We start from the raw sequence: 12,412 nt of genomic DNA on the forward strand, positions 1-12,412 counted from the left end.
TAATGAAATAGGAAGCCCTCACTAGTATGGTCCCCCTAAAGTTGAATCTGCAGGAGCAGAGTCCTGACGATCAAGGTAAGTGACATGGCCATTCATGCTATGCCACTGAACAGTAAATATGCTTGTTAGCTGCTTTAGTCTCCCAGGACTGCAAAGTCTCACACTTTCAGGCTGTCTTACTTCCTGTATGAGTGGATGAAGAAATGAAGATGTCACTTTGGGCATTCACTTCTGATTTCCTAGGTGTCAGCTCATTAAGGGTAACTCCCTTAAAAAGAGCCAGATGCGAGTTGCCTAGCAGACTATCTGGAGCTACCTGGCTGCCTCCCTAGCACTGGTGTGAAAGAGGAATTATAAAGAGGAGGAGGAACACAAGGACCACTGAGGTCTCCCTATAACATTCTTTCTCCTAGATTTATGTTTTCAGCAGACAGCAAACAATATTGTAATTTTCCATCAATGCTCATCCTAGAATACTTGCTTGTGTCCTAAATTTTTAAGTTAGCACAAAGATCTTGCTAGACTGTAAAGTCTTTTCTGGGGTATACTTCAAATAATAATGAGGAATCCTGGAAAAAAAAAAAAGCTGTAAGCAAATTATAAAGAAACTTTGTGTTAGTATCTTGTTTTTAATAGTCTGTAAATAAGAACAACATCTTTTACCCTGCTCACCTCAGGACTCTGTTTTTTGGGTTCCAGCAGCACTGGGACCATGCTGAGAAACGTAGACGAGCCTTCTTCACTTTTCCACAAAATGCTCTGAGATTTCCCAGATAGCTCTACTGCATCACATCTCAGGAAGATGCTCAGAGGGAGGGCTCAAAACCTGAAGGGAGAAAAACACAGCAAACATAAGCTTCATTTGAAAACTGTGAAGGACTTGAGTGACTTCCAGTATTCTGCATGACCATTTCCAGCCAAAGGCAAAAGTACTACCATGTCAAACCTCTTTAAGGAGAGTTGCCAGCAAATCCAGAAGGAAACCAAAAAAAAATTTTCTCTCCTTTTAAAAGCTACCTTTACCACACTGAGAAACTGGTCCCATTCTCTGGCAGAAATAATAATATTTAGTTCAAAGACTTGATTTTCTTCACCTCTGGAGCTTAACACAGAGAATGTAAATAGAAAAGGGGGAAACCAATTGTAAAGCTACCTCTCTTTTCTTCCGTAGATATTCTCCTAAAGAGTTCTCAAGTTCCCTGCAAAGACATCTTAAATATTACCACTTGAGAAATCTCTTTTCTAAACATCCATTTCCTTAATCTGAAAACTGATGATAGAATGAAATATTAGACCATATCAGTGGAGAACACAAAAAACAACCTGAAATTATACTTGTTCTTATTGCAAATTTAGACTGCACATTCCAGCATTTGAAAACCAGAAATCAAGAAGAGTGAAAGAAAGAGAACAAGAATAAAAAGGTAGAAGGGAAGCCGCTCCTCCAGTTTCCATATCAGCATTTCTGGCAAGTAATTAGTTACACCAATTTCTTACTATCATACCATTTCTGCCTTGATCATTTGTATCCCATACCTTCATCTTCTTCTTTTCCATTGTGCTTCTTTTTTTAGAGACACCCCAAATAACCACAAAATATAAATCTGTTGAGCAACTAAATCAGAAAAATGGTGGAAGGCTGACATGGACTGTTGCCCCTACCTCTTCTGCCCTTTCTATATTCAGTTTTAATTAATATAGCTTACCATTCTTTTAAGTCTTTAACACACCTATGTTCATCCTCAGGCACAGAATAGAAGCTATATTCATCATCAGTTCCATAGATTGCATCTTGACCCTCATCTTATAAAACATTTCATTCTTAATTTCAGATTAATGCCCCATTTCAGATGAGTATATAACCTTTATTTCATGCAGGTATGTAATTTCTTCCCTTTGTCATAGATTAATCATATAAAGTCAATGAATAGCTCAAATAAAAACAGTCTATGAAACCTGCAGAGTGAAAGTAAAACCCTGCAAAAATGAAGGAAGACTAGAACTCAGCAGAGCAGAAGTGGTAGGGCATGCATAAAGGCTGCTGGAATATATCAATAATAATGCAAAAAGATTGGCAACATGAAGAGTGGTGCCATTCTAGTGACAAAGGTCTGTTCTTCAAGCAGTGTTTTTGACCTGCCATTCCCTCTTTGAGTCCGTTTTCACCTTTCCACCCTTAAAAACAGAGGTTCTCCAGCTGCACTGCTCATAGTGTCGCCACTGAGGAGAAAGCAGCACAATGAAGCTGTTTTATTGTGGGTTTGGGAAAAAAAAAAAAAAAAAAAAAAAAGACAATATCTTCAGCTGCAGTCTTTTAGATTGCTAATTTTACACATCCACAATTACAAAAGACTTCATGTTCACAAACTGAACAATATCCAGGTCTAGTTTTGTAATTGTAATTCCACACTACTGGAATATAGGGAATATAGGTTGTTCCTGGGAAGGAACAACTGCACGTTTCAGTACAGGCTGGGGGGCGACCTGCTGGAGAGGAGCTCTGAGGAGAAGGACCTGGGGGTTCTGGTTGACAGGTTGACCATGAGCCAGCAGTGTGCCCTGGTGGCCAAGAGGGCCAATGGGATCCTGGTGTGCATTAAAAGGAGTGTGGCCAGCAGGTCAAGGGAGGTGATCCTCCCCCTCTACTCTGCCCTGGTCAGGCCTCACCTGGAGTACTGTGTCCAGTTCTGGGCTACCTGGTACAAAAAAGACAGGGATCTCCTGGAAAGAGTCCAGCGGAGGGCCACAAAGATGATTTGGGGCCTGGAGCATCTTCCCTACGAAGAAAGGCTGAGACCTGAGTCTGTTCAGCCTGGAGAAAAGAAGACTGAGAGGGGATCTCATCAGTGTTTATAAATACTTGAGGTGTGGGAGACAGAGGGATTTGGCCAACCTCTTTTCAGTGGTTTGTGGGGATAGGACAAGGGGCAATGGCCACAAAATGGAGCACAGGAAGTTCCGCACCAACATGAGAAAGAACTTCTTCACGGTGAGGGTGACGGAGCACTGGAACAGGCTGCCCAGGGAGGTTGTGGAGTCTCCTTCTCTGGAGATATTCAAGGCCTGTCTGGATGCCTACCTGCTTTGGCAGGGGGGTTGGACCCGATAATCTCTCGAGGTCCCTTCCAAAACCTACAATTCTGTGATTCTGTGATTCTGTGAATATCAGTATACTGGAATTATGATAATCATCATATTTAAATATGTAGCTAGAAAATTCAGAGATGAAATGTCTACACACTAATCTCATTCTAGTGGGATCTCAGCCTGGTTACACAAATTTGAGATGATAAGATAATTTAGAAAATATCTGAAAAAAAACAAATAGCTTGAAATGCACATGACAAAAAGGTTTCCATAAACCATTAAAATCACACAAATTTTAATTAGTCAGAATAATTATAATGAAAATTGCAAAATCTACAGAGCTAGAAGTCAGTTGGACTGAACTCATGGATTTTAATAGTTTGAAGTATTATTTCTCCTGAGCAATGCAGTTGGAGTATGAACCTCAGGAAGCTTTCTTCAGATGTCAGAAGAGGTCCATCACATCTTTCCTTAAATGAAGAAAAAGCCATCAGCTCTTTTCTTCAAATCCTGTATCCTGTATCCTAATCTAAAACCTTTCTAGAGAACCCCCAGAAGAGCTAAGGAGCAATCATTCACACATTTTGAGTGGATGGTGGGAAGTTACTGCAAAACTGAAAGCAGGTACAGAGTTGATTTAACAGGGCATAGTGACTTAACAACAACAACAACAATAACAACAACAACTAACTTTGTGGGAGGTTTTTGAAGACTGTTTTTATAGCCTTCCTATTTGGTTATATATTTTTCCTTTGACAGCTCTTGGAACTCCTGTCTCTAATGTAATCTTTGTCACTTATGAAGTGGAGCAGACACAAATTAGAATTCATGATTCTCAGTAAAAAATGATCTTCTCATGATTCATCGCATCTTTTATATTAGAAGCATCTAATAATTATTAACAAAACCCACTGTTCCTAGCTCTTCAAATTTCACCACCACACAGTTGCCTTTTTTGTCAACTTATTTGACTGGACAGAAGTAATTTGTGCACCCATCTTCAAAAAAGACAAAAAGAATTATCTAGGCAATTAGAGATTGAACTAGAAACCTTTGCAGGGCACTACCAACTTGAATTATTCTATGACTGTTATGGTTTAACCCGGCTGGCAGCTAAACACCACACAGCCGTTCGCTCACCCTCCCCCCTCCCTCTCTGGGATGGGGGAGAGAAACGGGAAAGTGAAGCCTGTGAGTTGAGATAAAGACAGTTTATTAAGACAGGAAAATAATAATAACAATAATAATAATAATAGTGATAATGGTAATAGTATTAACAATAATAATGTGTAAGAAACAAGTGATGCACAATGCAATTGCTCACCACCCGCTGACCGATGCCCAGCCTATTCCCGAGCAGCCGGCCCCCCCACCCCGGCCAGCCACCCCTATATATTGTTTAGCATGACGTCAGATGGTATGGAATACCCCTTTGGCCAGTTTGGGTCAGCTGTCCTGGGTCTGTCCCCTCCCAGCTCCTGCTGCACCCCCAGCCTGCTCGCTGGCAGGACAGAGCAAGAAGCCGAAAAGTCCTTGGCCTGGTGTAAACACTGCTCTGCAACAATTAAAACATCAGCATGTTATCAGCGCTCTTCTCATCCTAATCCAAAACATAGCACCCTACCAGCTACTATGAGCTACTTAACTCTGTCCTAACTGGAACCAGGACAGATATCCACCCCTTATTCCATACCATTTATGTCATGCTCAGGTTACACTCTGTCCAATACATTCTAATTAATCACCATTTTCATCTATGATATATAGCAATCATGGTAGTGATGACATACATTATTATATAATAATTAACATACTACAATTCAACTCATGGGCTATTCTCACCCAGTATCAAATCCCCTTGAGGTACACACCGGACCTCCCCATTCTTTTGCATTACCCACCAAGTGCATCCAGGTCCCTGAGCAAAAGCAATTCCACGAATGGGTTTGCCTTTTCCTGAGGCAGGAGTAGCCCAGACTGTTTTACCCAGCATGTTTCTTACGTGCACTACAGGAACTTTATCCCCTTCTACAGTGCGTAACAGGTTTGATTGGGCAGGTCCAGCTCGGTTGGCAGATCCCCTGGTATTGACTAACCAGGTGGCCTTTGCCAAATGTGTATCCCAATTTTTGAATGTCCCAGCACCCATTGCTTTCAGTGTAGTCTTCAACAGTCCATTGTATCGTTCAACTTTTCCAGAGGCTGGTGCATGATAGGGGATGTGATACACCCACTCAATACCATGTTCTTTGGCCCAAGTGTCTATAAGGTTGTTTCGGAAATGAGTCCCGTTGTCTGACTCAATTCTCTCTGGGGTGCCATGTCGCCATAAGACTTGCTTTTCAAGGCCCAGGATAGTGTTCCGGGCGGTGGCATGGGGCACAGGATATGTTTCCAGCCATCCGGTGGTTGCTTCCACCATTGTAAGTACGTGGCGCTTGCCGTTGCGGGTTTGAGGGAGTGTGATGTAATCAATCTGCCAGGCCTCTCCATATTTATATTTCAGCCATCGTCCTCCATACCAAAGAGGTTTTGACCGTTTGGCTTGCTTGATTGCAGCACATGTTTCACAGTCATGAATAACCTGTGCTATAGTGTCCATGGTCAGGTCCACCCCTCGATCACGAGCCCATCTGTAGGTTGCATCTCTACCTTGATGGCCTGAGGTGTCATGGGCCCATCGGGCTATAAATAATTCACCTTTATGTTGCCAGTCCAGGTCCACCTGAGCCACTTCAATCTTAGCAGCCTGATCCACCTGCTGGTTGTTTTGGTGTTCTTCAGTAGCCCGATTCTTGGGCACATGAGCATCTACATGGCGTACCTTTACAACCAGGTTCTCTACCCGGGCAGCAATATCTTGCCACAATGCCGCAGCCCAGATGGGCTTGCCCCTGCGCTGCCAGTTGTTCTGCTTCCATTGCTGTAACCACCCCCACAGGGCATTTGCTACCATCCATGAATCAGTATAGAGATAGAGAACTGGCCACTTTTCTCGTTCAGCAATATCTAAAGCCAGCTGAATGGCTTTTACTTCTGCAAACTGACTCGATTCACCTTCTCCCTCAGCAGCTTCTGCAACTCGTCGTGTAGGACTCCATACAGCAGCTTTCCATCTCCGATGCTTTCCCACAATACGACAGGACCCGTCAGTGAACAAGGCATATTTCTTCTCATTTTCTGGTAGCTTGTTGTACAGGGGGGCTTCTTCAGCACGAACCACCTCCTCCTCTGGTGATATCCCAAAGTATTTGCCTTCTGGCCAGTCCATAATCACCTCCAAGATTCCTGGGCGACTGGGGTTTCCTATTCGAGCCCGCTGAGTAATCAGTGCAACCCACTTGCTCCATGTAGCATCAGTTGCATGATGCGTAGAGGGGACCCTTCCTTTGAACATCCAGCCTAGTACCGGCAGTCGGGGTGCCAGGAGGAGCTGCGCTTCAGTACCGACCACTTCCGAAGCAGATCGAACTCCTTCATAAGCTGCCAATATCTCCTTTTCAGTTGGAGTATAGCGGGCTTCAGATCCTCTGTATCCCCGACTCCAAAACCCCAGGGGTCGACCTCGAGTTTCCCCAGGTTCTTTCTGCCAGAGGCTCCAGGTGGGACCATTCTCTCCGGCTGCGGTGTAGAGCACATTCTTTACATCTGGTCCTGTTCGGACTGGCCCGAGGGCTACTGCATGAACTATTTCCTGCTTAATTTGTTCAAAGGCTTGTCGTTGCTCAGGGCCCCATTCAAAAGCATTCTTCTTACGGGTTACTTGGTAGAGCGGGTTTACAATCAGACTGTAATTTGGAATATGCATTCTCCAAAACCCCACGACACCTAGGAAAGTTTGTGTTTCTTTTTTGCTAGTTGGTGGAGACATAGCTGTTATTTTGTTGATCACATCCATTGGGATTTGACGGCGTCCATCTTGCCATTTTATTCCTAAAAACTGGATCTCTCGTGCAGGTCCTTTAACTTTATTCTGTTTTATGGCAAAACCGGCCTTCAGAAGGATTTGGACTATTTTCTTCCCTTTCTCGAAAACTTCTTCTGCAGTGTCACCCCACACAATGATGTCATCGATGTACTGCAGGTGTTCAGGAGCTTCCCCCTGCTCCAGCGCAGACTGGATCAGTCCATGGCAAATGGTAGGGCTGTGTTTCCACCCCTGGGGCAGCCGATTCCAAGTATATTGGACTCCCCTCCAAGTGAAAGCAAACTGTGGCCTGCACTGTGCTGCTAGAGGGATGGAGAAAAATGCATTAGCGATATCAATTGTGGCATACCACTTGGCTGCCTTTGATTCCAGTTCATACTGGAGTTCTAGCATGTCCGGCACTGCAGCACTCAGTGGTGGCGTGACTTCGTTCAGGCCACGATAGTCCACTGTTAGTCTCCACTCACCATTAGACTTTCGCACTGGCCATATGGGACTATTAAAAGGTGAATGAGTCTTGCTGATCACTCCTTGGCTCTCCAGTTGACGAATTAGCTTATGGATGGGACTCAGGGAGTCTCGGTTGGTGCGATATTGCCGCCGGTGCACCGTTGTGGTAGCGATCGGCACTTGCTGTTCTTCAACCCTCAGCAACCCCACAACAGAAGGGTCCTCTGAGAGACCAGGCAAGGTAGACAACTGTTTAATGTCCTCTGTCTCCAAAGCAGCTATGCCAAAAGCCCAGCGGAACCCTTTTGGGTCCTTGAAATATCCTCTTCTAAGATAGTCTATGCCAAGGATGCACGGAGCATCTGGGCCAGTCACAATACGGTGCTTTTGCCACTCATTACCGGTTAGACTCACTTCAGCCTCCAATACAGTTAACTGCTGGGATCCCCCCGTCACACCATAAATACAGATGGGCTCTGGCCCTTTATAGCTTGATGGCATTAGAGTACATTGTGCACCGGTGTCTACCAAAGCCTTATACTTCTGTGCGTCTGACGTGCCAGGCCATCGAATCCACACAGTCCAATAAACTCGATTGTCCCTTTCCTCCCCCTGGCTGGAGGCAGGGCCCCTCTAGTCCTGGTCAGAATCTTCATTTCTGTGTTTAAAGGACTGCCTGCTGGAAGTTGGAGCAGCAAACCTTTCAGAGAACTCCTTTTTCCCAATTGTTTTCCTTTGCAATTCACGTACCCGTGCCTCTAGGGTCGCAGTAGATTTTCCATCCCATTTTCTCATGTCCTCTCCATGGTCACGTAGGTAAAACCACAGGGTGGCGCGGTGTGTGTGCCCACCATATTGTCTTCCTTGCATAGATGAACGTTTACCCCTAATAGCTGAGACACTGGTTTGTACAGGTGGGGAGGAAAATAAACTCTCTTTAAGTTGGTGGATCTCTTCAGAAAGTTTCTCCAAGGTATTCTCTTTTAGCTGGTGGACACTAGTTCGTTCAGGTGAAGGGGAAGATAATCTTTCTTCAAGTTGGTGGATCTTTTCAGAAAGTTTCTCCAAAGCATTCTCTTTTAGCTGGTGGACACTGGTTCGTTCAGGTGAAGGGGAAGATAATCTTTCTTCAAGTTGGTGGATCTTTTCAGAAAGTTTCTCTAAAGCATTCTCTTTTAGCTGGTGGACACTGGTTCGTTCAGGTGGAGGGGAAGATAAATTCTCTTTAAGTTGGTGGACCTCTTCAGAGAGTTTCTCCACAGCTGAGACACAGGCCTTTAGGGAAGAGGAGAGATTTCCTTCGTACTGCCGGAGTATTTTAGTCACTTCATTCACTGTGGGATTCTCCTCCGTTTTCCAGGCTAGCATTGCCAATGAGCTGGCATATGATGATGGGGCACTCCGTACAAACTTCCGCCACATGGGTAGTGTACACCGGACTGCATCTGGATCTGCGGATGTTTGTGCGTCGTCTAGGTCCTTATAAATTACTTCCCGTACGGCCAATTCCCTCAGGTACTGAATTCCCTTCTCCATGGTGGTCCATTTGCTTGGTAAACATACAAGTTCTTCCTTGAAGAGATACCTTTCCTTCACAGCTGACAGGAGACGCCTCCAGAGGCTGCGAGATTGTGCTCCATCTCCAATTGCTTTGTCAATGCATGCGTCCCTAGCAAGGGATCCCAGCCGCCTGGCTTCCTTGCCCTCCAATTCCACATAATTGGCTCCCGTGTCCCAGCACCGGAGCAGCCAGGTGACAAGCTGCTCGCCTATACAGCGACCAAAATCTTTTCGCACATCTCGTAGCTCACGCTGGTATAGAGTCCGGGTAATTACTGTTGATTTTTCGACATCCTCATCCTCATCTTCAGTCTTCTGCACCTTTGATGGCCGGTGTAGAGTCCGGGTAGTTACTGTTGATTTTCCGACATCCTCATCCTCATCTTCAGTCTCCTGCACCTTTGATGGCTGGTATGGAGTCCGGGTAGTTACTGTTGATTTTTCGCCATCCTCATCCTCATCTTCAGTCTCCTGCACCTTTGATGGCCCAGCCTCGTCTTCACTACGCCCAGACTTAGCAGAAGACTGTCTGCGTTTTAAACGACCTGAGCCTCTATACCATTTTTTCACCTTGTCTACAGGGGCAACTTGCACTGCTACAGCTCGTTTCTCTGACCCAGCCACAGGGTCTGCCACAGGGGTTGGAATACCCTCTGCGGGGTCAACTTGCACTGCTACAGCTCGTTTCTCTGACCCAGACACAGGGTCTGCCACAGGGGTTGGAATACCCTCTGCGGGGTCAACTTGCACTGCTACAGCTCGTTTCTCTGACCCAGACGCAGGGTCTGCCACAGGGGTTGGAATACCCTCTGCGGGGTCAACTTGCACTGCTACAGCTCGTTTCTCTGACCCAGCCACAGGAGTGGGAGCAGCTGCACGAGCTGGGGCAGCTGCAGGAGCTGGAGCGGCTGCAGGGGCTGGAGCTGGAGCGGCTGCAGGAGCCGGAACGGCTGCAGGAGCTGGAGCGGCTGCAGGAGCTGGAGCTGGAGTAGCTGCAGGAGCTGGAACTGGAGCGGCTGCAGGAGCTGGAGCGGCTGCAGGAGCTGGAACTGGAACGGCTGCAGGAGCTGGAGCGGCTGCAGGAGCTGGAGCTGGAGTAGCTGCAGGAGCTGGAGCTGGAGCGGCTGCAGGAGCTGCAGCTGGAACGGCTGCAGGAGCTGGAGCTAGGTTGCTAATAGCATCAATTGCAGCTCGATAGGCACAAGCCAGACCCCAGCACGCTACAGTGATTTGTGTCACTTTGGAACTGCCAGAGTCATGACACCTTTTTTTCAAGCATTCTGCCAGCTTTTTAGGATTTTGCAGTTGTTCAGGGGTGAATGTCCAAAACACTGGAGGTGACCACTGCTCTAGAAACCTGCCCATATCCTCCCACACTCCCTGCCACTCGCAACTATCCCGCCTCAAGACAGATCTCCGGATGAGATTCCTAAGTAGTTGTTTAACCCTCCACAAAATCTGAAGCGCATTCAGGAGACATAACAACAAGAGCAGGCTGGTCTGAGTATCCCAAGGATATTCAACATCTCGGAGAACCACCGTAACTAACTCGGGGGATAAGAGGGTGGTGGTGAAGGAGAAAGGGAGAGTGAACAGGTAGGGAAACATGTCTTCCCCTGTCCCCTTCACAGATTGGCTCCCTAACGAAAACAGGCAATAGGTGTAATTGCTAATAGTTTCCGAGATATGGGTTCCAAAGTATAGAGTCGATGTCAGTGCTGAGTACAAATACCAGGTTAAAGTCATGACCAGATATCTCACCATTTCATAAGCCATTGCTACACCGCACAGTACCATAACAATCTTAAACCAGGGCCCGGAAAGGATAAACAGTGCAACAGGGAGCACATACAGAAAGTAACGCACCATAAAACTCAATTTGGAATACAGGTACAGCAGACTGGAGATTAAGGCAATCAACATCGTGACTAGCAACTATTAAGCAGGTCCAATACTTATACCAATTTTAGTTTAACACACTCTGGTCAGATTTGTCGATATCTCAACCCTTCGGGCCCCACGTTGGGCGCCAAAAAGACTGTTGTGGTTTAACCCGGCTGGCAGCTAAACACCACACAGCCGTTCGCTCACCCTCCCCCCTCCCTCTCTGGGATGGGGGAGAGAAACGGGAAAGTGAAGCCTGTGAGTTGAGATAAAGACAGTTTATTAAGACAGGAAAATAATAATAACAATAATAATAATAATAGTGATAATGGTAATAGTATTAACAATAATAATGTGTAAGAAACAAGTGATGCACAATGCAATTGCTCACCACCCGCTGACCGATGCCCAGCCTATTCCCGAGCAGCCGGCCCCCCCACCCCGGCCAGCCACCCCTATATATTGTTTAGCATGACGTCAGATGGTATGGAATACCCCTTTGGCCAGTTTGGGTCAGCTGTCCTGGGTCTGTCCCCTCCCAGCTCCTGCTGCACCCCCAGCCTGCTCGCTGGCAGGACAGAGCAAGAAGCCGAAAAGTCCTTGGCCTGGTGTAAACACTGCTCTGCAACAATTAAAACATCAGCATGTTATCAGCGCTCTTCTCATCCTAATCCAAAACATAGCACCCTACCAGCTACTATGAGCTACTTAACTCTGTCCTAACTGGAACCAGGACAATGACCTTATGACCATTAAGCTTTTCCTCAATCTTAAATGGAAAGTGGAAATATGTCACAAGGATCCTCAGAACAATAAACTTTGTTTATATTGAAATACAAGGAAAAAGATATATGATTTCTCTCATGTATTTCACAAAGAACCAGGTGGATGTTTTCTGAGTAAGAAGCAAAAACCTGAAGAGGATTTACCCTTTCCCTTCATGGAAGGGCATCTTAGTATGGCTATGACTATAGGGGAACTGCTTCACCATGTACATCTAGGCTTCACAAGTGTTTAAATAGGTTGAATCTACATGTAAAGGTGTCTCACTTGAAGCTTAGTGAGACAACAATCTATGCCAAATTCAATGTAGGACAGCACATGAGGTTGTAAAAAGTATCCAAGACTTAATACTAAGCAGGATACTTGCTGCTATTCTGTTGACTGATGGGCAGTCAGTTACCTTCGTTCTTACTCCCCATTCAGTCTTTTTGTCTCCTGGTCTCCATTCTTTCCAGATAGTGCTCTGCCTCCATTTTGTCATTTCGAGACCAGGCACGCACGTTTGGCACGTGCAAGGAGTGAGGACATGAGTATCTCCATTTTTCACCAACTGAATGTATGCCTTGCAACTGCTACCATTCTTTCCTAAGGATTTATTGTTTGTTGTTCATATATCTAAGAAGACTGCTGTGAAGACCTTTCTGCATGTTTCTGATGTATAAGGGGAAGAAGAAATGAATTGCTAGTGATAAAATACCACCTACTCTCTGGATGAAACTG

The sequence above is a fragment of the Anser cygnoides genome, chromosome 1 (genome assembly GCF_040182565.1).
Source record: "Anser cygnoides isolate HZ-2024a breed goose chromosome 1, Taihu_goose_T2T_genome, whole genome shotgun sequence".
Classification (NCBI taxonomy): domain Eukaryota; kingdom Metazoa; phylum Chordata; class Aves; order Anseriformes; family Anatidae; genus Anser; species Anser cygnoides.